The 26,527-nt window shown below is 43.1% G+C and overlaps 1 protein-coding gene and 1 non-coding gene across 11 annotated transcripts in view; one reads left to right on the top strand and one right to left on the bottom strand.

Annotated features, from left to right (window-relative positions):
• Nucleotides 1–26,527, top strand: part of DISP1 (dispatched RND transporter family member 1) — a 174,954-nt gene that overhangs the window by 41,375 nt on the left and 107,052 nt on the right. Inside the window, exon 1 of one of the 10 annotated variants that reach the window (XM_028111591.2) lies at nt 8,926–9,081. The exons of the other annotated variants lie outside the window; for them this stretch is intronic. The gene's annotated coding sequence lies outside the window, so the exon portion shown is untranslated. Of the gene's footprint in view, nt 1–8,925; nt 9,082–26,527 lie in introns of those variants that run through there. 10 annotated transcript variants of the gene reach the window in all.
• On the bottom strand, nt 19,207–19,312 carry LOC114215785 (U6 spliceosomal RNA). Its single transcript, XR_003610629.1, has one exon. It is a non-coding gene; the product is annotated as a U6 spliceosomal RNA (small nuclear RNA).

Raw genomic sequence — 26,527 nt, 5'->3', positions numbered from 1 at the left:
ACATTTTAAAAGTGATTTTCAAAAATATGGAAGCAGAATGATTCTCATGAAGGAGAACCAATGATACGTACCTGAACTTTGTATTACTAAAATATGTTTTGCAGAAGATCAAATATTTTTACCCTGAATAGCTTGAGGGGGCCAGTGAATTCAGAAACACGTGTAACCTTGGTAACCAGTGTTAAGTGAACATTTTTGAGTCTCTCAATCTAGTTTTCTAATAAAATTAACTTTCTTGGGGCACCTGGGTGGCTCGGTCAGTGAAGCATCTGCCTTCAGCCTAGGTCATGATATCAGGGTCCTGGGATCGAGCCCTGCATCGGGCTCCCTGATCAGCAGGAAGCCTGCTTCGCCTTCTCCCTCTGCCACCCCCCGCCCCTGCTCATGTGTACCCTCTCAAATAAATAAATAAAATCTTTTTTAAACATTAAAAAAGTAAAATTAACTTTATTGAGATATAATTTGCGTGTAATAAAATGTACCCATTTTAAGTGTACAGTTTTAGGTGATACAGCCCCCTCTAAAGAGATGTTCTGGCCTCATCTTGTCCTTTCCCTGCCCGAGCCCTGTACCCGGTCATTTCTCCCAGGAGCTCTGGTTCTTCCTCGTGGAGAACGGTGTTTGAAACAAAGGTCTAGATGCTTGGTGTGCTCAGGCTGCCAAGGTTCCATTGCTTTTAGGGTCTGTCAGTGGACTGACTTTGGAAATCATATATGCATGTGCATATGTGTGTACACCCAGGTGTCTACGCAGGGCATACGTATTTGTATGTGTTCCTGCATCTGTTCATCTTATAAATACCCTCTGTTGTATTCCGGTGTCATGGGGCTTTCTTCTCTTCATGCAGCCTGCCTCCCACTAACCTCAGGATTTTACTTATTTGCTCCATCCCCTTATATGTACAACTCTCCTGGCTATAATTAGCCAGATTTTCGCTCCAGTCCTCGTTGGCTCCCCTTTCCCAGCAGCCATGCCTGGCCCAGGTGACAGGGGAAAGGTGTGGGAAGGGGGGGAGGAAGGGAAGGGCGTGAATCTTGTCCCAATTATTCCATTGGGTGGAAGGAACTGAAGGAAGGAAGGGGCCAGGTAGAATTTTAAACTTGAAAATAGTCAGTTTTATCAATTTCTCTTTCTCTTTTCGTTTCTGACTTTCGTGTCACCAGCTAAGTTCATAAAAGTATTTGTAGTACTCTTTAAGCCTTTTGTTTTATTTTTGACATTTGAATCTTTAATCCACCTGAAATTTACTTGGGGTTGGTTGTTTTAGGATCGAATTCTCTTTGATGCATCCAAATGGATAGCCATTTATTCCAACATATTAATGTTCACTAGTCTGTCTTTCCCCATCTGAGGTGAGATACATTCTCCACCGGATCCTGCTTTACATTGTCGTTTTCCTGCGTTCTTATGTCCCATTTATCTCTTTCTTCCACTGTGTGCCCGATAGTGGGAGAGCACCTCACAGGGTGATTGTAAGCATTACGTGAGAAATGCAAGTCTGATGATTAGTAATGAATGGTTTGAGAAGATGTGGTATATACACACTGGGCTGTTACTCGGCCATAAAAAACAATGAGAGCTTGCCATTTGCAACAACATGGATGGACCTTGAGGGCATCAAATAAGACAAAGACAAATACTGTGTGATCTCACTTATATGTGGAATCTAAAAAACATAAAAACCAAGTGCCTAGATTCAGAGAGCAGGTTGATGGCTGCCAGAGGCAGGGGGTGTGGGATGGGGGAAATGGGTGAAGGGGATAAGGGGAACAAACTTCCACTTATAAAATAAACTAGTCACGGGGTTGTGATGTGCAGCATGGTTAATAACACTGTAGTGCATAGTGGAAAGTTGCTTACTTACTGTGGTGATCATTTCACAATCTCTCCAAATATCAAATTATATTCTATACCTGAAACTAATGTACGTCAGTTATACCCCAGTAAGAAAATGATTAGAGCTGGCTGTCTACTACACTCAACACATATTACCCATTGTTATTATTGTCTCCGTGGAGAAGGAATCCATTATTGAAACAGGAGAGTGAATTGCAAAAGAAACGTAAAAAGTATATATAGCAAGAAGTACTGGCATCTCTTTTTTTCCATAAAAACTCAGAACTTCTCATTTTTGTACTATGCTTACGAATAACAGGAACTTGCTATAGACAGATAAATTATATTAAAACACACAACCAAGATTAGATAAGTTCAGTTATTTACAGTTATAGGTGTTCTAGATTACAGGATCTTTGAGGGCAAACACTACATCTTATTTCATGTAACGATGTGTATCGAGCACCTGAACCAGTCGTAACATCTAGCTGGAGCGACTGTGAAAATGCTTTCTGTTGTCTTCCCCTGACACAGAAATATTTATATCAGAACTGCACACATTCACTGAGACATTTCCCTAAACATAGGATGGGAAGATGAGAATGTTTAAATAGTGTTTTTTTAAAAAAAGATTTATTTGCGAGAGAGAGAGAGAGCGAGCGCACGTGCGCCTGTGCACACAAGCGGGGGTAGGGGCAGAGGGAGAGAGAGAATCTCAAGCAGACTCCCTGCTGAGTGTGGAGCCTGATGAGGGGCTCGATCCCATGACCCTGAGATCATGACCTGAGCTGAAACCAAGAGTCAGATGCTCAAATGACTGAGCCACCCAGGCACCCCTTAAATACTGTTTTAATGCTAGCTTCCCATGAACTATATCTCAAGAGTATTTACGTATCTGCCCCCTCCCCCGCCCCCAAATCCTGTATAATGCCAATCTCAAAGAAGGCAAAAAGACATATTCTGGGAATGCTTCTTTTGTATATTTTCCTCTGTTACATACATTAACTCCATATAGTCCATGTTTAATCCTAAATAGTGAATGTGTATACACTACATATTAACAAAATGGTGGTAATTTCTGTACGATATTTAATATTTTCTCTGAATGCTTCTTCTAATTCTGTGACTAAAATCATGTAAGTAATTTGTGTTTTTTTAAAGATCAAATTAATGCATTTTAAAATCCCAAGTGTCCATTCTATGCACACCTATGACAAGATGATTTTAGCCATTCACTTGTAAAAGGGGCACGCCAGCTTTGAAACACGTTTATTTTTGCGTGGTAACCGTGTGAAAAATACCAACTGCTGCAACTCTGGGAAGAATGAAGTTACTTGTAAACCTAGTATGCATGCAAAAAGGGCCATCTAAATCAAAACCATACTAGATGCAATAGACCAGATCTGTATAACATAAACCTTTCAAGATCAGTGTAGCTAAAAAAAATAAAAAATCTGTGATTTGGGAAGGCAGCTTTAACAAAACAGTATTGTTGAAAATAACGACAGGGAAGCACCTGGTGGCCAGTCTGACAAACATGTACCTTGGAAAGACTGGGGAACCTAAAGTACCTTAGTGAGTGACCGTTACAGGTCTTGATTCTAGGACATTTTTTATAATATCTTGATGCATATGAAGCATTTTTGACAAGTGGAATTATGAAATTTCCAAAAATTAAAAGCCTAAATAAAAGTACCAGTTCAGTTGGAACGAACATCATAACACAGTGTTATATGTCAGTTATATCACAATACAGCAGAAAAATAAAAAAAAAACCCTGACAATTTCAGATCTTGACAAGTGCAATTGAGATTCAGGAATGGGGCCTCCTGAGAATGTATTCTGGTGCCCCTGACGTTAGAAAGTCGTCGTGAGGAGGGACACGGAGAGGAGGGGTGCCGGGCGTGTGTGGGCATTGCTGGGCAGAGCTGAGCCTCTGTTGAAATCCTGCCACCATCCCTTGCGCGTCGCCTGCAAGGGCACCTCCCCTTTCTGTGCCTCCCGATCCTGAGCTGGGACGTGTGCAAGATAGATGTCCCGCGCAGGTTGTGGGATCGAAGTGGGCACGTATGGGAGAGATGTGCAGCCAGCGTCTGCGTCAGCAGACCTCATCCCTCCCTCCTCCCTCCCCACCCCTGTTCGCCCTTCTCAGTGTTCTCATCTTCCCACGTGTTTTCAGTTCCACCAACTCCCTTGTCGTTCCCTCTTTCTCTCTTCTCACTGTTTTTTTCCCATTTTACCCTAAGGTTTGTTATATTTTTAAATTTCCCAATTCCTGTCCCTTTGTTTGACAGGCCCAGTGGCTGTGCTTTCTGCTTCCTTTTGGGGCTCCTGGTTGGGTCTTCGCATGCCTTCAGCGGGGCTGCAGAATCTGGCATTGTATTGTACATAAGGTTCTATGAAGATGCATTATTTGAGGGAAGTTTCCATAGTTCTTTACCAGTGTCAGAGGACTTCATGAGTTCTCTGAGTTGAAGATGTCCTTCTTCCGAGATGACCTGTTGGGCCCCTTTCCCTTTGCCTCTCAGGTGTCAGGGGACCTCTCTGTACGTGGGAAGGTGCTCCCCACTCTGTTCTCTGCGCTCAGGGAGGACAGGAGATCCGCACTATACAAGGATAAAGGGACTTAATTATTCCCCAGTAATTCATTAACTGTTACATTCTTGGGTGTGCTTTAATATTTGAGTGTAACAGCTTTGCTTTTAAATATTTTAATGGTGTTGGGGACATAAAAAGCATTCTGTAGTTATTTTCCCTGTTTCAGATATTCCTAACAAATGGCCAGGTCCATTTAAAACAAAGTAGATATTTCTCATTTTAATTGTATTTTTTTCCAACTTGGAAACAAAAGCATTCAATGTTTTTGAAGCTAATTGTCTAGTGGAGGAACATTTTATTTGGAATCAGTTATAAATTCATTAGAAAAAAATTCAATTTGACAGCATTTGGGGTTTCTCATAAGCCTGTGAAGGCAGAGAGGTCAACTATAACAAAACAGTATAGTATACTTAGCATATATTTTTTCTAGTTGGCCAAAGAGCCAAAGTTGTTTTCTTGACTAAAATCGTCATTCACATGCTCATCATGATAGCCTTGGAAAAGTTAGACCTCCTCCAGGAGGAGGAGATACCCAAGTAATACATCTTACCACGTGTCAGAGCTGCAAGACGAAAAAGATTCCTTTGAAATTACTGCTGCTTTCCGCACTGGTCATTCTGACCTCGAAAATAAAACGGCCATTTTCAAGGATCTTGATTCTGCTGGGGAGTAATCAAACCAAATTAACAAACACAAGCCCCTTACTCCCCCTTTTAAAAAACTGCTGGTGATCAGTCCTGGCTTCACGTGTGGGGCTTAGCTAACACGTTTAACAAAAATAACTTGAGTGCCTCGCCAGTGCTGGGCTGTGTAACAGTGAACATGGCACGGAAGGTTCTTGCCCTCGCGACAGACACACACGTGTGTAAGTATAGGTCCTGCATATGTTCATACACAAATAGCCTGAAGTACAGTAAAGAGATGAATAGAGCCTGAGGAGAAGGCAATCTTTGCTTCAGAATGCCACCTACCATTAGTTATTTGGTAGAGAAAGCGGAGGCCTTCATCTAGTCTTGAGGATTAATGTCTTTTCTGTGTCTTAATAATAAAGTCGGTGCCAGGCCATGATTTGTGGCAGTTCAGAAAAGAAGCTGCAGTCATCCAATAATATTTGTGCCTGGAAACAGAAAATTTGCCCTGGAAATGCAAACATGTGGATGCATACACAAGAAGTGTTGGCCACAGCCTGTGCGAGAGGCGGGGGTGTGGTGGGGGGTGGGAACGGATGGTCTGTTTCTCTTGCCCCTGTGTCCCTGATGCGACAAGGCTGAGTTGTGGAAGCTGGTGCCCGGAGCTGCATCTTGGAGACAGCTCTGCTCTCCCGTCTCTGCCAACCAGTCTAGTCTGGGCCTTTTCACTGTTGCTGAAATGGGGGCTTCAGTGCCTTCCCTCTGGTTCATCAGAAGAGATCCTGTTGTCCAGCCTAAATTTTCCAATTCACTGTTTTGTTTGCTTTCCTTTTTTTTTTGGTATTTGGGTAATACTTTGCTTATCCAGAAGACTGTGCTTTGAAAGCTGAGCGTTGAGGGATAAGTGGGGATGCTGAAATGCTTTCGATGAACAAAATTTGGGGGACTAGGAGAGTGGCTGCTCCAGAGCATTAACAGTCCTGTGTCCCGAGGAACTGGGACAGTTCAGTGTAAATCATTTTCAGATTTGTCTGGATGGCTCAGGGATCCCCCCCCCCCCAGACGACCCTCGGGGCTGCCAACGGGAGCAGGTATGCAGAGACGTGGGGGAGAGGGGAGCTCTGCCCACCCCACTCCCCTTAACTAGGGAGCTGCTACAAAGTCAAACAAAGAACTTGAAAACGGTGGACAAGTTCTTGCCTCTTTGTCACGGACCCCTCCCCTGTGGAGCGTGTGCACCAGCTCCCGAGGAGTTCCTGCATGTGACAAGGAGCCGCCACAGGACCTTTTCACCCGGGCTTTCCTGTGCTGTCCTCCTCGGCCCTTCTCACACAAGGAAAGTAGGGAAAGGAAGTGTAAGAGTTGACTTCCACACTGTGAGAGCGAGGAAAGTAAGAGCTGTTAGAAATGATGGATTTAAACGTTGATTAACGTTTGAAAGCCCTGAAAGATACTCTTCACTTTTCTCACTAAGTGAAAAACTGCATCGTCTTCATTAAGAATATGTATAGAAGTAACCAACACTCAGAACTATGTAGAAAGCAGCAGATTTTAGCCACTAATGAGTCTGAACCTTTGCAGGATCAGCACATGGGGATGGTTATTAGGTGCCAGCAGATAGAAGCACATCCCGGGCTGCCTCAGTCAGGCCCGGTCTTCATTAAACCAGGCTGTTCCTGATTTTTGCAATTAATCTTACTTGGTTACTAAGTGCTTCTCATGCTTAATGAAACAAAATTTAAAGAGTTGACTAGCTTAATTTTGCAGTGTGAAAGCCTTCCTTTTTTTATTTCAAAGCACATTTTTCTCCCCACCCTTTGAAGATACTTTCACTAATTCAGATTTTGCATAGTATTAAGAATATCATAATTTATAAGCTGTAAGGGTATGTGATTTGAATGCTTCCTACCTAATGGGACTGGAATTTTTCTCCAGTTACGGGAGAGGCAGACCATCGTTCTCCATTTTCAAAAACAGTATGCCGCTGGCTGCAGAAGGAGGGCTGAGCTAACAGAACATTTAGCATTTTGAAAAATATGTCCTGGGGGAAAAGATTTTTCTGTTCAAAAAGATACTAAATTATTTAGCTTGGCAGCTTCAGGGTGTGAATATTTTGAACGCCATGACTGTCACTTATTTTTTATTGAGTTCAAATGGAAAAATTGAAAACTTTATTCTGACGTGTAGTCCTTCATTAGATCTCATATAAACCCCTGGCTGCAACGGCTGGCGCGCTCCTGAGGTCTGCATAGGCACATTCCACTCCGAGGGGACCAGTGTTTAATTTTCAGAATTCTCAGCAAATAGCAGAGCTGCAGCCAAGAATTCCTGCACCGAGACTCCTTCCGGCCCAGATGAAACTAATAATTGCCGGCTGTGTTGCTGTCACTTATTACTAATCCAGGTATGGCTGCTCACTGTTTTTAATTTTCTTTTTCTGAATCCAAAGGCATGCCTTTTCCCATGAGAAGGCGTGATCATGTGCTGGAGATTCCAGCGGCTGGAGGTGGAGGCCTTCTCTACCCTGACATAACTGGGCTTTGTTGTCGGGCTGGTGGGTGTGGGCTCGCTCGTAGACACAGTGCAGCAGAGGATTGGCGTGGAGCAGGGTCTTCCAGAAAAACAAGACTGTGTTGGGGATTGGCCCTAAGGTTTTGAAGCTGGTATGATGGGAAGCAGCTCTTTCCTACCATAGGGTATCGACTGATGCCACTGGCCATTTTGGGACAGAATGTTGAAATGGGTGGACAGTATGTTTTAATGTTTATTGCAAGTTATAAAAGTAATAGAACTTTGGGACAAACATTCAAAATATTACCACCATTTAACATTCTGTTAAAATCAGATCAGAATGTATTCATTTCACATTTTAAACTGTACTAATGGAAAACCTGTGTGTAGAGAATAAAAATCATGGAACTTGGAATTGGGCAGTTTTGGCTTTATCTCAGCTGGCTCTCTGACCTTAGGCCAGTGATGTAAGATCTCTGAGTCTTAGTCTTTTTTTTTTAATATATGTATATAAAATAGCATAACATTACAGAGTTGGTGTGAGGATTAACGATATGGTAGGTATAGGGTGCCTATATAAGGCCTAGGGCATATTTGGTACTCAACAAATGATCCATTCTCTATTTATTGTGAATTGTCTGTCTCCATCCAGTCTGTCTGCCTGCTCACCCATCCACCTGCCTACCTACTTGCCTATCTATTTATATTTATCTTAAGATCTTTTTTTTTTTAGGCTTCCCCCTTCTTTTTTTAATCCAGCTGTATTCTGGGGGTGCCTGGGTGACTCAATTAAGCATCCAACTCTTGGTTTCGGCTCAGGTCATGATCTCGGTCATGGGATTGAGCCCTGTGTGGGGCTCCTTGCTCACTGGGGAGTCTGCTTGAGGGTTCTCTCTCCCTCTGCTCCTCCCCCTACTTGTGCCCCCCCTCTCAAAAATAAAGTCTTTTTAAAAAATCCAGTTGTATTCTGCTGAAATTTAAAATATGAACATATTTAGCATAATGGATAAATTTATGAAAACTGAAAAGTTCACTGGTTATCACCCAAGAGCCTTCCAAGATTACATTATCTTCGTGTGACTTTCAGTCTGCTGGTACGTCCACCTCCTAAGAGTAGATCTCTGTCCTGGGGAGACTTTCTCAAGATGACAGAGCAGTAAAACTGAAGTTACTGCCTACTAAAGGGAATGTATAGAACGTGTCTTCTAGCTGGCCCTGGAGCAGCAAGCTGAGAAGCCATGATCATCAGGAGGTTTCTTGGTGAGCAAGGGAGTATGAAAAAAGGGAGGTAGTTCTGGGATTCAGATAGTTAGCAACACAGGTAAATGTGGTAAACTGACCACATGCTCCATTTTCTACCCCCTCTGAACTCTCACTGAACTGACTGTAATGGAATGGAGGGTGACCACCGTAGAAGAAACTTGAGCAGCATTTTGGAGGCTGGACTGTGGATGGACCAGCATTGATGGGTTCTGAAGAGCAGAGAAGACAGAACGGGTAGAAGCAGGTAATTGAAGGGCGCATCCCTGAAGGCCACAGACATGGAGGGCACGGGGTATCTTGGAGGGCGAGCATATTGCGGGAGCTGCAAACAGGAGAATTGTTTGAAAATTGGGTTCCTGGGCTCCTGTCTCTGCTGCATGTGGCCAGGGGACTGCCTTTCCCCGCTCTAGCAGAAGACTGGTGCTGTATTTTCAGAACCCTTCAGCTGGGCACAGTTAAGGAGAGGGGTGAATACCGCAATAGGTATTGGGTATGTATGAGTGATCTAAACCAAAAAAGCTCTGTTCTTGTGGGAGGAGATAAACAGTGAACAGTAGATGTAGTAAAGTGGTGTGCCTAGGATGTTAGAAGTGATAAATTCTTACAGAAGAACTTAGAATAAGGGAAGTTGTGAGTGCTGGGGGAAGGGCTGTAGTTTAAAACTGAGGTGGCAGAGTGGGAGTCTATTTGAGCAATGCATTGGAAGAGGGAAAGAGTTGTGCTGATTGGAGGGTTTGGGGCGGGGGAACAGGTGGAGCAAAGGCCTTGAGGTGGACGCCAGACTGAAGCATCAAGGAGGTTAGCTGGTGGAGGGGAGTGAGAGTTGCGGTCAGAAGTACTGAAGGGCCATGGACCGGGCAGTGGAGATCACGCAGGGCCTTGCTGGCTATTGTAAGGACTTGCTTTGTCTCAGAATGAGTTTGAGTAACATGTTCTGACGTAACGTTTTAACAGAATCGAATCAGAGTCTGCATACTGAGTTGCAATGCTCTCTGCCCAATTTTGGCCAACACACAGAGGCTCCCAGGCTTGTTCCTACCCCCCTCCCACCACCCCCAACAGACACACACACACAGGAGAATGGAGGATCTCTCTCTAGGGAAGAGAAACAGTTCTGCCATCGACCTACGGCCACTGCTTAGGTCTCTGCTGCCCCACTCTTAACTGGGACAGACGTGCTGGGGGAAAGTCTCTCACAGGAAAGAAACCAAAACAAAGAGGAAGATTAAAAAAGAATGTGAAAGGAACAGAAACAATAAAGGAGCAAAAGACGTTTCAAAGAAACTGTAATTAAAATCCTCAGATAAGAGAAGACTCTGTGTCTGCGGAACAACAGGGGCTCCAGAAAGGATCATTCACAGAATAAACAGGGCTCCTGGATATTGGAAGATTATTAATTCAGTAGAAGGGCTGGGACATCAAATGGAGACTACCTTCCCCAAAGTAGATTCCAACAGGTGGGGAGGCAGACAATCAAGTGGAAAGGGAGGTGACAAGGTGCAGCTAGAGGAAGCCGGGCTGGTGTTTGTTGGGCAGGAGGAGTTCGGGTCGGACGCGGCAGGCCGGGAGGAACTCCAGAACGGACAGAAGGACCTCCAGGACAGATTCGGGGGGACCACTGTTGTCCAAGTGCATGTCACTGTCCAGTGTACACATGTCACAGGCCTGGAGGTGTTGTCACCGAATCATCCTTGTATTGAGAACATGTGCAGAAAAGTAGGAAGCCGCAGATCAGAAGGAAACATGTTGTCAAAAAGGGAAATGTGATCGTTCTATAAGCGATTCCTTTGGGAATAATATTTAGGTGCTATTTAGTTGTAATGTGAACAGTACTGATTTAGTGAACAGGTGTGATGTGCAGAGAAGGTGGGGGGATGCTCTGGAGAGCTGCATACATATCGTCTGTATGAAGTCCGTATGTAATGCCTGGAGTAGAAAGACTTAAAAAGCACGGGGCGCCTGGCTGGCTCTTTTGGTGGAGTGCACGACTCTTGATCTTGGGGTCATGGGTTCGAGGCCCACATTGGGCGTGGAGCCCACTTAAAAAAATTTAGAAAGCAGTTATGAACGTGTGACCTGCAGATATTGAATGAGGAGAAAGTGTAGTGGAAGCAAGGAGTGGCAGGGGACCACTTTACCCCCAATACAGGTCCCGTAGAACTACCTTTAAAACTATGTAAATAGGTTGTTTTGATGAAAGTAAAAATTAAATTTCAGATATTTGATGAAACCAGGCTCCATCCATTCCTACACTGAGGCCACACTTGTCCCCAGAGTGTGGCTGCCTCTGGGCCAAGGAGCCCTCCCTCTGGGACAGCCCCTTTCTTCTCTCGGCTTCCATGGCTGCCATCCTGTCTTCTGAATTACTGTGTTCCTTTAGAGACCTTAGTACAGTCAGTCCAATCGTAACCCAGCGAGTGGCTGGGAGCATTCCGCCCCTGGTTCTCTGGTCTTGTGGTGACTCTGCATTTTCATCCCAAGGGCACCCCCACTCCCGACTTATAAGCCATTGGTGGTTATTTTCTCGTAACTTCCAATTGCTGGTAACACATTTCACTCTAGACAAGTCTACTAGTGCTTTGACTGTTGTTCCAGCCATTTACATATTCTAGACCGGAAATTCTGCAGTATCAGGGATTCTGTTTCTTACGGAGTGTCTTGTCAGTCTGTGCACACAGGAGATCCTCAGCTGTTGGACTCAAGTTCTCCTATGCCATGAAACACAGAGTATATAGTGTTTAGGAGCATGGCTTCTGAGTCAGTCAGCCTGGATTTGAATCCCATCGCTGTCACGTCCTGGCCTGGTCCCTTCCTCTGTGTCAGGATGGGGGTGCGGGGCACGACAGGGACCCCACTCAGCACACAGCACGTGCCCGAGACTGCTCACAGTGCTGTTTCTGCCTCCCTGTGGGGCCGTCACTGCCCTTGGCTCGGTCTGGGTTATGAAGTCAGAGCTGCCCAGCACGTGGGCATGTGTTAATGACTCTCGGGCACATTTCTTCAGCTGACCTTCTGGTGGATGTCTGCACCCGTCTCCTGCTGCAGTGCTCTCAGCTTCCAGTTAACACCGACAAGCCCTCTCCTTCCCAGACATTTCACCTTCTCACTGTGCGGTATTCCTGGTCATCATCCTACTGTTCTTCCAAAATTTATTCACCACAGTGATTGATTAATTGGGCGTTTAAAAATATTTGGTGTTAGTAAAGCCATACATGCCCTGAATTCTCTACTAATGTTATTGTAATACAGATCATGTTACAACAGAAATATTTTTAAAGCAAAAATTCTCTTCTCAGGAGATAGATTTATTTATTTTTAGGAATGTTTATTATAGAACTTCTAGTACAGCAAGGAAAATGTTCATGTCCTTCACAATATGTTTTCCTTGTGAGGTATTTTGGCTGCATTGAAGAGAGTAGTAATAAGATAATTTTAGGGGTGTCTTGTTGGCTCTGTCCATAGAGCATATGGCTCTTGACCTTGGGGTTGTGAGTTCCAGCCCCACGTTGGGTGTAAAGATTACTTAAAAAAATAGAAGCTTAAAAAAAACGATTATTTTACAATTTGTTTTTCTGAAAGGCTGAGCAACCCTTCCAAGACTGAGATGCTCAAGGGTAGGAATCTGTGTTCCGTTCATCTTTGTCCACTGTGTGACATTTATAAAGTCTTAACTGTCAACCAAAGGACTACATTCATGAGTGGATTAACTATAGTGTTTCATTTGTTTGTAATTTTTGTTTTGATATAATTTCAAGCTTAAAGAAGAGTTAACAATTAGTACAAGGAAATCTCATATACTGTTTACCCAGATTTACTAATTGTTTACTAAGTTTTCATTTTTTTAAAAAGATTATTTATTTATTTGAGAGAGAGATTGTGTGTGTGCGCGTATGGGGGTCTGGGCAGAGGGAGAGGGAGAGAGAGAGAGAGTCCCCGAGCAGACTCCCTGCTGAGCACAGAGCTCAACACAGGGCTCAATCCCAGGATCCGGAGATCAGGACCTGAGCTGAAGTCACGAGCCAGACCTTCAACCAACTGAGCCACCCAGGCGCCCCATTTTTAATTTTTTATATATGCATAGTGTTTTTCGGAACCATTAGAGAATAAGTTGCCGACATCATGCCCCTTTACCCCTAAATACAGTACGTAGTTCCCAAGAAGTCTATTCTCCTATAAAGTGCGGTCCTCTGTATTTAGCCTTGATATACTACTGTGCTGTGCCCTGCAGCCCACGGTCTCATGCTGCCTGGTACAGCCGTTTCTTTTGGGTCCAAAGCCATACGGTCCACATTAGTCTCATGTCCTCCTCTAATTCAATCTGGAGCAGTTCTTTAGTCTTTCTTTACTTTCTTGACCTTAATTAACATATTTTGAAAAGTAGAGATCAATTATTTTGTAGAATAGTCCTCAGTTTGGGTTTGTCTGAAGTGTCCTCATGATTCAATTGAAGGTTGCTAGTTTTGCAGGAAAGCCAGAGAAGGGGTGTTGTGCCTACTTCGTCCCTCGTGATGTCAGTACAAATATTACTGATCTGGTCAGTCGGTCAGATTGTGTCCACCAAGTTTCTCCACTGTAAAATTACTGTTTTCCCTTTGTAATTAATATGTAATTTGTGGGGAGATGCTTTGAAGCTATAAATTTCTTGTTCCTCATCAAACTTTGACTTCATAGTTGTAGCATCCATCCTTCCAGACTTCCCTGTTAGTTGGTATTATGCTCTGAGAAAGAGCTTCCCTCTCTTCCTTTTTAAAATTTGTCTTAGTTCAAGCTCATAGATTCTTCTTTTATTCACGGACTTATATTCCTTACTGTCATTGATTATTTCAGTGCTTGAATTATTCCAGCTTCGGTCTGAGGGAGCCCCTACCTACTAACTGTTCCTCTGACCTTTGGAAATGTCTTCATAATTCTTGGAGAATTTCTTGCTTCTAGGTGTATAACAAGATGTTGTAAGTTCTTCATGTACTTTCTTTGCCCCAGCCCTGGACTCAGCCTTTTTCTAGGGTGGCTTGGTTCATTTTTGTGGAGAATGGTATTTTAAAAGCAAGATCTGGGTGCTTGGCGTGCACATTGCTAATAATATGTTGTTGGCTTTAGATCCTGTTAGGTCTCAGATCTCTCAGTCTGAGCCAGGGAATATGCGTACCTGTGTGAGTATAATATACCTCTGTCTGTGTCTGAATTAAAGCTCTGTGTCTAAGTGAACAGTTCACGTCATTCCACTTCAAATCCAGCTGCCCACGATTTGTTCTAGTCTCGGCATGTTTGTAACCCCCAACGGGGGAAACCTGGCTCCATGATGCTTTTCCATGTCCCTAGTATCTTGTCCAAGCCTTGGCTTTGAGAGGTAAATCCATGGTTTAAGGATTTGGATGAATGAATGAGTAAATCCAGTCAATACAGTGTTATCTCTATACATATTCTCACTGTTGTAACCAATATTTGGCATGAGGTGGATGGTAAATAAAATTTTGTTGAACAAGTGGTTCTTTCCTCTCCAATACCTTACTATTTTATTTTCAAACCAAATGAGATATGACTCCATATAAGTATTCTTGGTTTTATTTGTTTTTGTTTTTTTAAAGATTGATTGATTGATTGATTTAGAGAGCATGAGCGGGAGGGGCAGAGGGAAAGGGAAACAGAATCCCAAGCAAACTCTGAGCTGAGCGTGGAGCCCGACATGGGGCTGGATCGCATGACCCCCAGATCTTGACCTGAGCCAAAACCAAGATCGGACACGTAACCAACTGAGCCACCCAGGTGCCCCAAGTACTCTTGTTTTTTGCCATTTAAAGCTTGAATCCAGAGAAATTATTCAATTAATAGGACCAATCATTTTCCAGTAAAAAAAAGTCATAAATAAAAATAAAATTACTCTGTAAGAAAAACAGTTCTTTTATTTGAAAAACCTCAGATTTGGGCAGCACCATTGTAAAGTTTCCTGATTTTCTAATTACAGAAATTGTAGCTTGCAGAGTCTGGCACACTTTTCACATTTGTCAGCCTCCATTGTCAGACAAAAAGAATTTCCATGTCACTGCTGCTTGTTACTGAGTTGCTGTAAGAAAGAATGCTGGCAGCTAACTTAGGAGCAAGTGATTAGAAATTTCTGATAACCTACAGACTCATTGCCAGTTATATTAACTGTGAGTAATCTGGGGAAAAAACAGTAGGGTTTCATTCACCAATGCCCTCAAAGGGTGTAGATTTACAATTTAGGACAGCGGTTAATGAAGTTCTTTCATGAAGTGGATTTTTTTTCTTAAACCTCAGGAAATGCATATTTTTGTCTTGATATAATTAAAACTAACAACTCCTTGCTCATAAACTCTTATTTTATCCCTAGAACTTGTTTTAAAAACTACTTTATCCTGGGGTGCCTGGGTGGCTCAGTCGTTAAGCGTCTGCCTTCGGCTCAGCTCATGATCCCAGGGTCCTGGGATCGAGTCCCACATCGGGCTCCTTGCTCAGCGGGGAGCGTGCTTCTCCCTCTGCCGCTCCCTGCCACTCTGCCTACTTGTGATTCCTCTCTCTCTTTCTCTGTGTCAAATAAATAAATAAAATCTTTTAAAAAATTAAAAATAAAAAGCTATCCTTTTATGTATTTGCTTTTTCTCTTTCCCTGAAGGGTATTAAGTGTAGCATATGCATTGTAATCTCTAGGATAGAATTCACAATATAATTTCTAATGAGTCATACTACTAGATACTTAGGAAAGAAACAGGTAGGTTAGTTTTATGTTCAGGAAGACTTCCATACAGTTGGCTGGGAATTGATTATTTTTTGTTTTAAAGAAGTTTTCGGTTTTTGTCCCCATGCTTCAAAGGGAGAGTGCCAGGATTCTGTATCTTTTAAAACTAAGAAAAACCAAGACATTTAAAGCACTTCAGTCTTGAAAGCCCTTCCTATTTAAAGAAAAACTAAATAGCAGTTTACATACTCTTTCCTAAGATTAAATGTTTGAAAGTATAAAGTTTTTTGGATTTCTTTTTTTAATTTGAGAGAGCGAGCGTGCTCATGCATGCGACCAGAGGGAGGGGCAGAGGGAGGGAGAATCCAAGCTGACTCCCGACCCAGGACGGAGCCTGACGTGGGGCTCAGTCTCACGACCCTGAAATCATGACCTGAGCTGAAACAAGAGTCAGTTGCTTAACCGACTGAGCCAGCCAGGCACCCCTGGATTTCTGTCTTTGTATAGACGTACAAAGCTAAAATCCCAAAATTGTTCTTTAAGAATTACTTGGGGGGGGGGCGGGTTTAAAGTGTTATCGTATCATAGATTCCCTGCTGCCTAGTTTGGTTGATCTCTGTTAGAAGAGATTGCTCCAGCATCAGCCTAGTATTACTGATTTACACGCGCGTTCATGGTAGTAACTATTAGAGGTAGGTATAGTTGGCAAGACAAAAATGTCTTTGCACTTGTAGCCCAAAGTTACTTTTTTGTTTTCTCTTTGAATTGTCACTTCAGGGCCCCCTGTTGGGTTTATGATAATGCAGTGTCTTCTTCAAGGAGTGAGCCCCCCAGGAACTGGACCCACATGAGGACTGGCAGAAGTTACCCAGGGAAACTCATATTTGCCTCGGTGGGTCTGTGTCTGGCTCTGCCTGCCCACCTGTTCCTTGCCTTAAGCAGGAGGACTGTAGGGAGGGGGGAGCAGAGAGGCCAGTGGGGGTCTTTCTCCAGGCTGGATATTGTCCCCCTGCCACATTCTAGGCACACCCTCATTTCTTGTCAGTGGTGGCTTTGTCTTCACTGTTTTCTGTCACAGGAGAACATGGCCTCAGAAATGGGATCCATGCAGTGTTTTGGGGTTTGTGTTGTATTTCCTTCTGTTTTACATGTTTTTGAATGAGACAAACATCAAGCAAATTAAGATGCAGGTACATTTTCATTTCACTCATGAACTAAAGGTACTCATGGATAAGTAACTTCTTGTCATCCTTTCCTATAAATTTGCAGTGAGCCAAGCCTCTCTTGCCAGTTGAAGTAAACACTAACTTTCCTTTCTGTTTTTAAGAATGCAGCAGAGGGGTGCCTGGGTGGCTCAGTCGGTTGAGCGTGGGACTCTTGATTGTGGTTCAGGTCATGATCTCAGGGTTGTGAGATAGTGCCCTGGGTGGGCTCCATGCTGCTCAGTATCTCTCTCTCTCTCCCTCTCGCTCTGCTCTCGCTTGCTCACACAGTCTTTCTCTCTCTCTCAAGAAAGAGAACACAGCAGAATATTTGTAAAAAATGACACACGAATCTTTTAACAGAAATATATTAAAATTTAAATGAGTCAAGTCCAGTTATGGAGGGGCCAGTTTGAATTAGAAAACAGTCTGGGGTGCAGAGCTGTAGGTGTATGCCATCCCAGCGGTGGGGGGCCGCCCCGGGGGCTGTGGGTCTTTCCCACAGTGGTGGCCCTGGAACAGCACAGTGTCTGCCCAGCACCCTGGACACGCTTGATAAAGATCATTGACTGAGAGTGAATCCTAAAGCTTCAGGTACTTCTTAAGTTTTTAAATGAAGGAACTTAATCTAGAAACTGAATAGCTGAGGTGGAAATACAGCCAGGTTCCTGGTAGCTGCTCAGCACTGACTACATTTTGTCATTTTCAAAATCTGTAATAATTGGAACTGACCTGAACATACATAATAATGTGAGATTTTTAGTCATACTAAAAATTGTGATCAGCATATAAGTTATAAATAGGTAATTATAATGTTCTTATGGAAGTACTTAAACAGTTTGCTTTCTTGAGTTGTTAAAGTATCTGTTCTTTTAATATTGTTTGCACTGTTCATTTGTTAGTAAACTCTTTGTGGGAGTTATGCAAACATTCTTTTAGTAAATTATCCTCTCTGGGCTGACATAAAGCCTGCATTCATCAAACAATTAGGATCATTGATTTTAGTGTGAAGGGACTAGAAATTATCCAGTTCAAGCAGTTCATTATTTGGGGGAGGAGATGGCCCTTCACGTAGTTATGTAACTGCTCAGTGTCACATTGTTGGCTCATCTCAAACCTGAAATAGAGCCTGGGGTTTATGGTTCTCTGTCCCGGGCATCTTTCTTGTAAATAATAGACTTCTCACTACTATGTAACATAAGTTAGTATCTTTCTGTGCAGATTTATCTAGGCAATATGTTAAATATGTTCAAATATGGGACATTGAGGGGCAGCCTTACATGTAAAATTGGGTTTAAAAAACAGCTTTTCTGGGGTGCCTGGGTGCTCAGTTGGTTAAGCAACTGCCTTCGGCTCAGGTCATGATCCTGGAGTCCCGGGATCGAGTCCCACATCAGGCTCCCTGCTCAGTGGGGAGTCTGCTTCTCCCTCTGACCCTCTTCCCTCTCATGCTCTCTGTCTTTCATTCTCTCTCTCTCTCAAATAAATAAATAAAATCTTAAAAAAAAAAAAAAAACAGCTTTTCTGTCCTCCCTAGCGCTCACAGAGTGTTGGTTGCAGAGGGAGTTAATGAGAGGGAGGCCCACAGGGAAGAGGCTAAGGTCAGCAAGCATTTGGGAAGAGTCTGAACGTCCATCGAGAAAGGGAATAAAGGTAGTTGTGGGTGCAGCACAGACTGCGTATGCTCTGCATCTAACACCAAAGGCATGGCCAGGATGGTGGTGAAAAAGGCAAGTTGCAGAGTAGTATGTATTATCCTATCGAAATAAAACACGGGGCGCCGGGGGGCTCAGTCGTTGGGCATCTGCCTTTGGCTCAGGTTGTGATCTCAGAGTCCTGAGACCGAGCCCCGCATTGGGCTCCCTGCTCCGAGGGGAGGCCTGCTTCTCCCTCTCCCACTCCCCCTGCTTGTGTTCCCTCTCTCGCTGTGTCTCTCTCTGTCAAATAAATAAAATCTTTAAAAAAAAAAAATAAAACCCTGCATATGTATGTTTATGTATTATGTGTCATATGTCTCCATATAAGGAATGTAGGGATATACACACACATATAACATATACACATATATGTTACATATGAGATGTTTATCTGTGAACGAGCATGGAACATTGTCTCCTGGAATGGGATCTGGAAAGCTTGTTGTTTGTTTCTTTGTTTATCCTTATATTGTTTAATTTGTTTCAAGGAGCATCTATTAACTTTTGTTATTAAAAAGACCTAATAAAAATTAAAATCAACCTATAGCTTTGTGTATTTATGATTTTTTAGGGTTAGGGTTAGGGTTGCTAGAGGTACTTGGGTGGATCAGTCGGTTGACCATCTGACTCTTGATTTCAGCTCAGGTCATGATCTCGGGGTTGTGAGATTGAGCCCACGGCATGGATCCTGCTTAAGATTCTCTCTCTCTCTCCCCCTACACACCGCACACCCCCCCCCCCAGCTCATGCACGCATGTGCTCTCTTTCTCTCTCAAAAAAATATGGGATGCTTCGTGAATTTGGATGTCATCTGTGTGCAGGGGCCATTTGATCTTTTCTGTATTGTTCCAGGTTTAGTGCTTGAGCTGCTGAAGCAAGCACTGATGTTGGTAGTGTTTTTTTTTTAAATGAACTTCACATAACAGTGAAGTCAGTTAGTAGAATTTCCCATAGAAGAAAATCATGGATTACCTGGCTACTGATTGGCTCTGTTTGGTTGGTTTCTAATACACTGAAATTCTTCAATAATAATATATACACAAGGGAACATCTTGAGGATAATTTTCAGATGTGCTTTCCCTAAGATCACATTTTTCAAATGCTTATGTTCTTCATTCACATAATTTTAAGCATTTACATAATTCATAATCTTTTGTATTTAGCAGTAAACTGATGAAATTAGTATATTTACCAATAAAAGATGAATGTTTCCATGTGAAACCAAGACTCACAAATTCTCATGCCCATGATTTAATGAAGACTCAAACCTTCCTTTTGTCAAGAAATGAATTGCTTAGTGTAATTACAATTTTCATTTAAAGAGAGAACAACATAAACTCTTTGCATTTTGCAAATTTTCTTAAATTCAAAGGCTCTGAGCCTTCAATAATCTAAATAAGTGCAGATACCTTTGTAATTTTCCAACAGAAGGGATGCCTCACGCCTAAGATGTTGTTTGTTTGTTTTAAATCACAGGTACTAATAAAAGAAAAATATTTTTGAATGTAAATATTTACTGGAAGTTTGTTAGTCATAGGTCTCCCATAGCACTAACAAAGCCATTATTCACATAAAACTTAAAAACTAGTCAATTTTAAATCTTGAAGAAAAAATACTGGTGACAATTTGAGTGTATTTGGGATGGAGAAAACAAAATACTAACGCTTTTCTTGGCTAAGGTCTGTGTGTATAATCAGTTGGTCTTGTGGCAGGCTTTTATTTTTTCATTAAAGTAGCACAAAATTAGTATCTTTAAAAGACCATGAAGAGTGTAGCCAAGACCTGACCCAGCACTGCCTGTGGACAGGGGGTTCTTTCTCTCCAAGGAGCTGCTGAAGCCTGCAGGAACCACGAGCAGCTGATGCATAAACTCATAACTGAAGGCTTAGTTGACTGATGCTACAGAAGAACAAAATAAATTACACAGGATGGAACAATTATAAAGAAAAACAGAGAGGTCTTATCCTCTCCTTGATCTTTCTACATTTTGAGGGATGGGAGCACCTAAATTCACATTGTAGCTTTTCAGATGCAGCTGGCTCCAGCACCTGCCCCTAACACAGCTGAGGGAGAATTAGACCATTATCAGGCCAGAGGAAACCGTGACTGTGGTTTACTGATTTGTGGAGCGGGTGCGGTGAAAATGGAAAGTGGGGGAGAATTTTGGGCTTTTAATGGGGTGGGCTGCTGGGGCAGTTAGCTTGGGCCTTGCACTTGGGGGGGGCCCTCAATTGAAATTTTTTGCTTTATCTCCAATTAAGGTTATATGTATAGTTGTATGTTTTTTGTCTCTGTGTTGAAAACATTAAACTATAGAATATACTATACATTATCCTAACTCTATTTTGGCTCTTTTTCATTCTTTTTCTATGTACTTGGAGCCTGCAAAGAGTGCAAGTGGCAAGAACTTCTTTTGGCCTCTTGGAGGGACAAGGAGGCAGGAAATAGTAGCAGAAGACAGTTGGTAGATACTTGTCATTATGAATTAAAATGAAGAGTTCTTGATCTTGCTATTGCATTTTAAGATATGTACATGAACTTAAAGTTTGCCTGGAAGAAAACAAAAATACGTGAAAACAGCCAGGAGAATTCTGCAAAGGAGAGTCACCTACCGATCTAACTTGATCTATCAGATAGCAAAAGGGGATAATAACCTCTTAATGTTGTCATGAGAATGAAAAGGTATTTTTTATTTAAAATTCTTAGGATAGGGGTGCTTGGATGGCTCGATCGATAAAGCGTCCAACTCTTCCTTTATCTCAGGGTCATGAGTTAAAGCCCTGCGTTGGGCTCCCTGGTGGGCATGGGGCCTACTTGAATGAATGAATGAGGGCGCCTGGGTGGCTCAGATGGTTAAGCATCTGCCTTCGCCTCAGGTCATGATCCCAGGGTCCTGGGATTGAGTCCCGCATTGGGCTCCCTGCTCCTTGGGAGCCTGCTTCTCCCTCTGCTTCTCTCTCTCTCTCTCCCCCTCTCTCTCCCTCTGTTTCTCATGAATAAATAAATAAAATCTTTAAAAAAATAAATGAATGAATGAATAAAATTCTTAGGAACGTGACTGACACAGAACAAATGTTTAATAAAGTTCCTGGTTTGGATACTCATTTTATTTCATAGACGTTACTCACTTGCTCTGTGTATATGGGGAGAGGTTTGGTTCAGTGTTGGTGGGGCCAGAAAAGACTCAGCTTCTGGAGTATATAATGTGATGTATCTTTAATCGATTAAAATGAAAGGAGTACCTGCATGTTGGTGAGCAGGTTTGCAGTTTCTGTGCACGGATTCTTCTGTGCATACCAGCAGTTTCACTTCTTAGTGAGTAATGCAAGGATGGGAGGCGCTGACTTCCCAGGCAATCGAAAGTTTCTGTGTAACTTTTGACTCCAGAAAACTTCGCTACTAGTAGCCTACTGTTGACTGGAAGCCTTACCGATTGATATCTTGTCAGTTAATACATTGTTGTATGTATTGTGTACTGCACTGTACAATACAGTAAGCTAGAGAAAAAAATGTTATTAGGAAAATCATAAGGAAGAGAATATACACAGTCCTGTCCTGTAATATCTGTGTACGAGCGGACCCGTGGAGTTCAGACCCGCGTTGTTCAAGGTCACTCCGCTGGGGAATCGCCTGCATGTACAGGAGGCAGAAATAGGTTCATTGAAGCACTGTCAGTAGTTGTAAAATACCAGAACTCCTCAGTGTCCATAGAAAGTGATAGGGGAGTGAGCTTAATGTCTCCACACTGTGGAATACACCGTAGCAGTTAGAAGGAAGAAGTAGAGCTGTGTGCGAGCCAACACTTGGGAGTGGTGCACGTGATGTGACCATTTACAGGAAGTTTGAGGACGTGCACGACGTTACCTACGGTACCCTGTAGTGTAAGGATACATGTGGTGCAATAGTCCAAGAAATACTTGCAAATGAAAACCCCAGGTTCAGGATAGCGGTCACATCTTTGGCGTGAAGAAAGGGAATAGAATCGTGGAATGTTCCACAGGGGAATCCACTTGTAACAGTTTATGGGGGGAAAAAAGGCAGATAAGACAGATTTTATTTATTTATTTATTTTTAAAGATTTTATTTATTTATTTGAGAGAGATAGAATGAGAGAGAGAGAGCACGAGAGGGAAGAGGGTCAGAGGGAGAAGCAGACGCCCTGCTGAGCAGGGAGCCCGATGCGGGACTCGATCCCGGGACTCCAGGATCATGACCTGAGCCAAAGGCAGTCACTTAACCAACTGAGCCACCCAGGCGCCTGATAAGACAGATTTTAAAGATGTTTATAAAGCTGGTAAATGAGGGAATGGGCACTCATTATATCCATCTCTTTTTCTTGTGTTTGAAATAGTCTACGTGCACACAAATTAAGATAAGTATGTGGAGAGACTGTAAAAGCAGCAAGGAGAGACAGTGTGGCCCCTGGAGTCAGAGGTGCAGGTCTGTCCTCTCTGCTTCTTCGGACTCTGGCCCTCAGCTCCTTGCTTACTTCTCTGAGCTTGTGACCTCATCTCTAAAGTAGGGATAATACCGCTGGGCACTTGGGTGGCTCAGCCGGTTAAGTGTCTGACACTTGATTTCAGCTCAGATCTCAGGGTCGTGAGATCGAGCCCTGTGTCGGGCTCTGCACTGGACTCGGAGTCTGCTTGAGATTCTCTTTCTCTCTCTGCCCTTCCCCCTCCCTCCACTCACACACACACTCTCTTTCTCTCTTCAAAAATAAAATAAGTTTAAAAAATAGTATCTCTAGTCCAGTTTGTTGGGAATTAATAGCATCCCTAAAGTGCCTTTTATAGTTGTTGATGCAGAAATGCCAAGAACTGGGAATAAGGTCTGAGCAACAACAGACATCATCCTTGCCCTTACATCACTGTAGAGTCTTGTGGGGGAGGTAGATCATCAGTTAATCACCCACACAAATGTAAATGACACCTGTAATCTGTGTCTTGAAAGACACGTGCAAGTGTGATTCCCTCTAATAGGGGATATTATGGACCGCAAATTTGTGTCCCCCTGGATTCATATGTTGTAACTCAAATCCCCAGTGTGGTGGTATTTGAAGATAGGGTCTTTAAGAGATAGGTCTTCAGGGTGGCGTCCTCATGATGGGATTAGTGCTCTAGTAAGAAGAGACTGGAGAGATCTTGTTTCATCCCCCCTCCTATGTGAGGAAACCAAGAAGGGGGCTCTCACCACAACCCCTTTCTGGCATGCTGGTACCCTGATCTGGGACTCCCCAGCCTCCAGCATGTGAGAAGTAAATGTTTGTTGTTTGATCCTCCCAGCCTATGAGATTCTGGCTACAGTCCTGCAAACTGACTAGGACTGGGGATGAGAGCTGGTTGGGGAGGTCCTGAAAGGCTTCCCTGAGAAGTGCCTTAGGGCTGGGCTTTGAAGAAAAAGAGCAGGAGCTCAGTGAAGAAGAGAGGGTAGCTGGTCCAGCCTGAAGGCACAGCCCCGAAGTGCTGCTGGAGGGTGCACAGCCAGAGAAGGAGCCCAAAGGAGGCCAGAGGAACGGGGTGCAGAGCTCCAGGGGGAGAGGCTGAAGACAAGCTACGAAGCTCCGAACCAGCTGTGCAGCACTCTGAAGGCCCAGCTGGGTATGTGGGGAATGAGAAGAGCAGTGAAAGACACCATCTGGTAGACTAGAGTCCCTGAAAATCAGGGTGAACCAAAGATATTCTTGAAGGATGGTTTGGAAACAACTGTAAACAATGGGGCATTGTTAGGAAGTCTTACAAATCGATCTGCCTAGAGAGAAGGGCCCAGAGTAATCAGAGTTTAGATGGCTTTTTAAAAGAAGATGAGAATTGAGAGGCGTAAGCTGCATCCACAAACCCGCGGGTAGTTTTTTGAAACATCTGTGCGATTGGAAAAGAGTTTTGGTCCTTCCTCCCTTAGTCCTTTTTGCCAGTAGCAGTTCACCCTAAGGGGTCACCACCTTTAAATATAATAGAGTGCTTTGTGATGTGCATTCCTAAGTTTACACTGTTATACTTAAAACACAGCTAAAGCCTAAAATAAATAGTGAACAAATACCAAGGAACTTAACAGTATTCTACATAGATTGTTTGGGTATAACCACTGTTACCAAAATGACAATGATATTCCTACTCATTGCCACCCCCCCTGGAGTGCTTAATACATGAATGTTTTAAGTGTTTTCCAACATTCATGAGTTAAACAAATACTTGTTGAGGGTTCACTGTGCCCAAAGTACTGTGTGTGGTGGGTGATGGATGGATGGATGAGTTTATTGGTGTGCTGCTTCTTGCTCCCAAGATCGCTCCCCTCCACCCACCCTTGGCTGTGGAGCTGTTCCCCTTGCTTTCTGGGGCAGTTCCTCTGTCTCCTCCAGCAATAAAGGGGTAGCCAGAGAGAGGAGAGAAGGGGAGACAGTGTGGGCTGGGCTCCAGGCACCGGGTAATAAGGGAAGGAGAACTCAGTCCTCATTGGTCACATTTAGAGGATGTTAAGGGACCAACTCATTCTGAAAACTGGCAGGTAACGGGAGAGAATCAAGGACTTCAAGTGTAAGTTAAAAAAATAGAGAAGTATAAAGATAAACATTTGGCATAAAATTCTGTTACAGGAACGGACCTTTATTCGGCTGGTTCCCTGTTGATGGAGAATGTGTTTCTATTTTCTCCTCTTCCTCCTCCTTCAATAAATAGAGAATGGTGCAACAAATATTCTTGTTTGTATTATTTTGATGAACTTTAGGTTAGTCATAGGGTAAATTGTGGCAATGGGATTTCTGGGTTAGAGGGTATTTTTAAAGGTGTATTAAAAATATTTATAGCTATTACTGTGTTTCCTCTGGAAAGGTTTACTCCCTTTGTTAGCTTCCATGGGTCTGACAGTGTCCACACCCACACCATTGTCCGCAGGGGTGTCGGCCGGCTTAAATCTAGCCTAGCTGAAAGTAAAAGTAGCATCTGAGTGTTTTGATCTAAACGTAACTTAGTTATCAGTAAGTTAATTTGCCTTTATTATTATTTTTTTAACCTCTCATTTTTTGGCTAATGCTTTTTTCCCCATTCTAATCCAGAGTCCTTAATTGTTTAATGCTTTGGTTGGCTCCAAGGTGCTGTGGGTCCCATTACGCTTACAGACGTGTGGCTTCATAAGGAGGCGCAGCGGGTGTTATGGAAAGGTCTTCGGGGGAGGAGCTCTGCTCTGTGATTAGCTTCACGGCGAATCATATTGATGGGGTTTTGGAATATAGGTGAGGTTCAGTGGGGTGGAGTCCGGAGCCGAGGGCCAAGAAAGAATGCTTGAGACGTTTTCGTGCAAAATGGTGGTTTATTAAAGTTTGGGGATGGGACCTGTGGGCAGAAAGAGCTGCTGCCCCGGAGTTGTGAGGGGTGACCGATTTATATACTATGGGATTGGGGGAGGTAAGGAAAAAGGGAGGTTTCCAAAGAACTTTCATATGCTAAAGAGGACCTACAAGATACCAGAGGCCTTGCCATTGTCAAGTTAAGGTTGTTTACCCCTCTAGTAAGGCATTAACATTAAGATAGTTGGGAGCTTCCTGGAGGAACATTACACTCTGCCCACTTCGATTATCTCTCAATGGGCTGCAGATTATAAGGGCATTTAATTGTATCTCCATTTCCTTTTGGAAGCTAGGTTATTGATGATAGGAATGCTTTGTTCTTGTAGATTGCTAAGACATTTGTAAACTGAGGGAGACTCCTGTCTTGTAGAATTGTGATCGCTCTAAGTTAACTATTTGTTTTTCCTTTAGGGCAGCCAGGAGTGCCTTAGGAATGACACATATATCCCATGGCGGGCGGTGGGGGGGTGGGGGGGCGGGGGGGTGGGGGTTGTGGGGTGTCAGCTTCTGCTTTGTCCTCAGCTTGCTTTCTTTTCCCTCATCAGTATGGTATTCTCGGCACAGATACCGTAGGTGAGAGATAGGGCTTGTAATGAGCAACTACAACACATTATGGTAAAGCATTTTTGTAAACTCTAAAGTCATGTAGAAATACAGTGTTACACTTTTAAGAAGTTTACTTGCTTTTGAAAGCAAAACCTTTAAATGTTTTTTTTAATTCTTAAAAAGATCTTTTTATTTTATTTTTTAAAGAT

The sequence above is a fragment of the Eumetopias jubatus genome, unplaced genomic scaffold (assembly GCF_037043125.1).
Source record: "Eumetopias jubatus isolate StellerSeaLion01/CBP00866 unplaced genomic scaffold, mEumJub1_p1.0 scaffold_12, whole genome shotgun sequence".
In the NCBI taxonomy this organism is placed as follows: Eukaryota; Metazoa; Chordata; class Mammalia; order Carnivora; family Otariidae; genus Eumetopias; species Eumetopias jubatus.
This window is presented reverse-complemented; position numbering and strand designations above follow the sequence as displayed.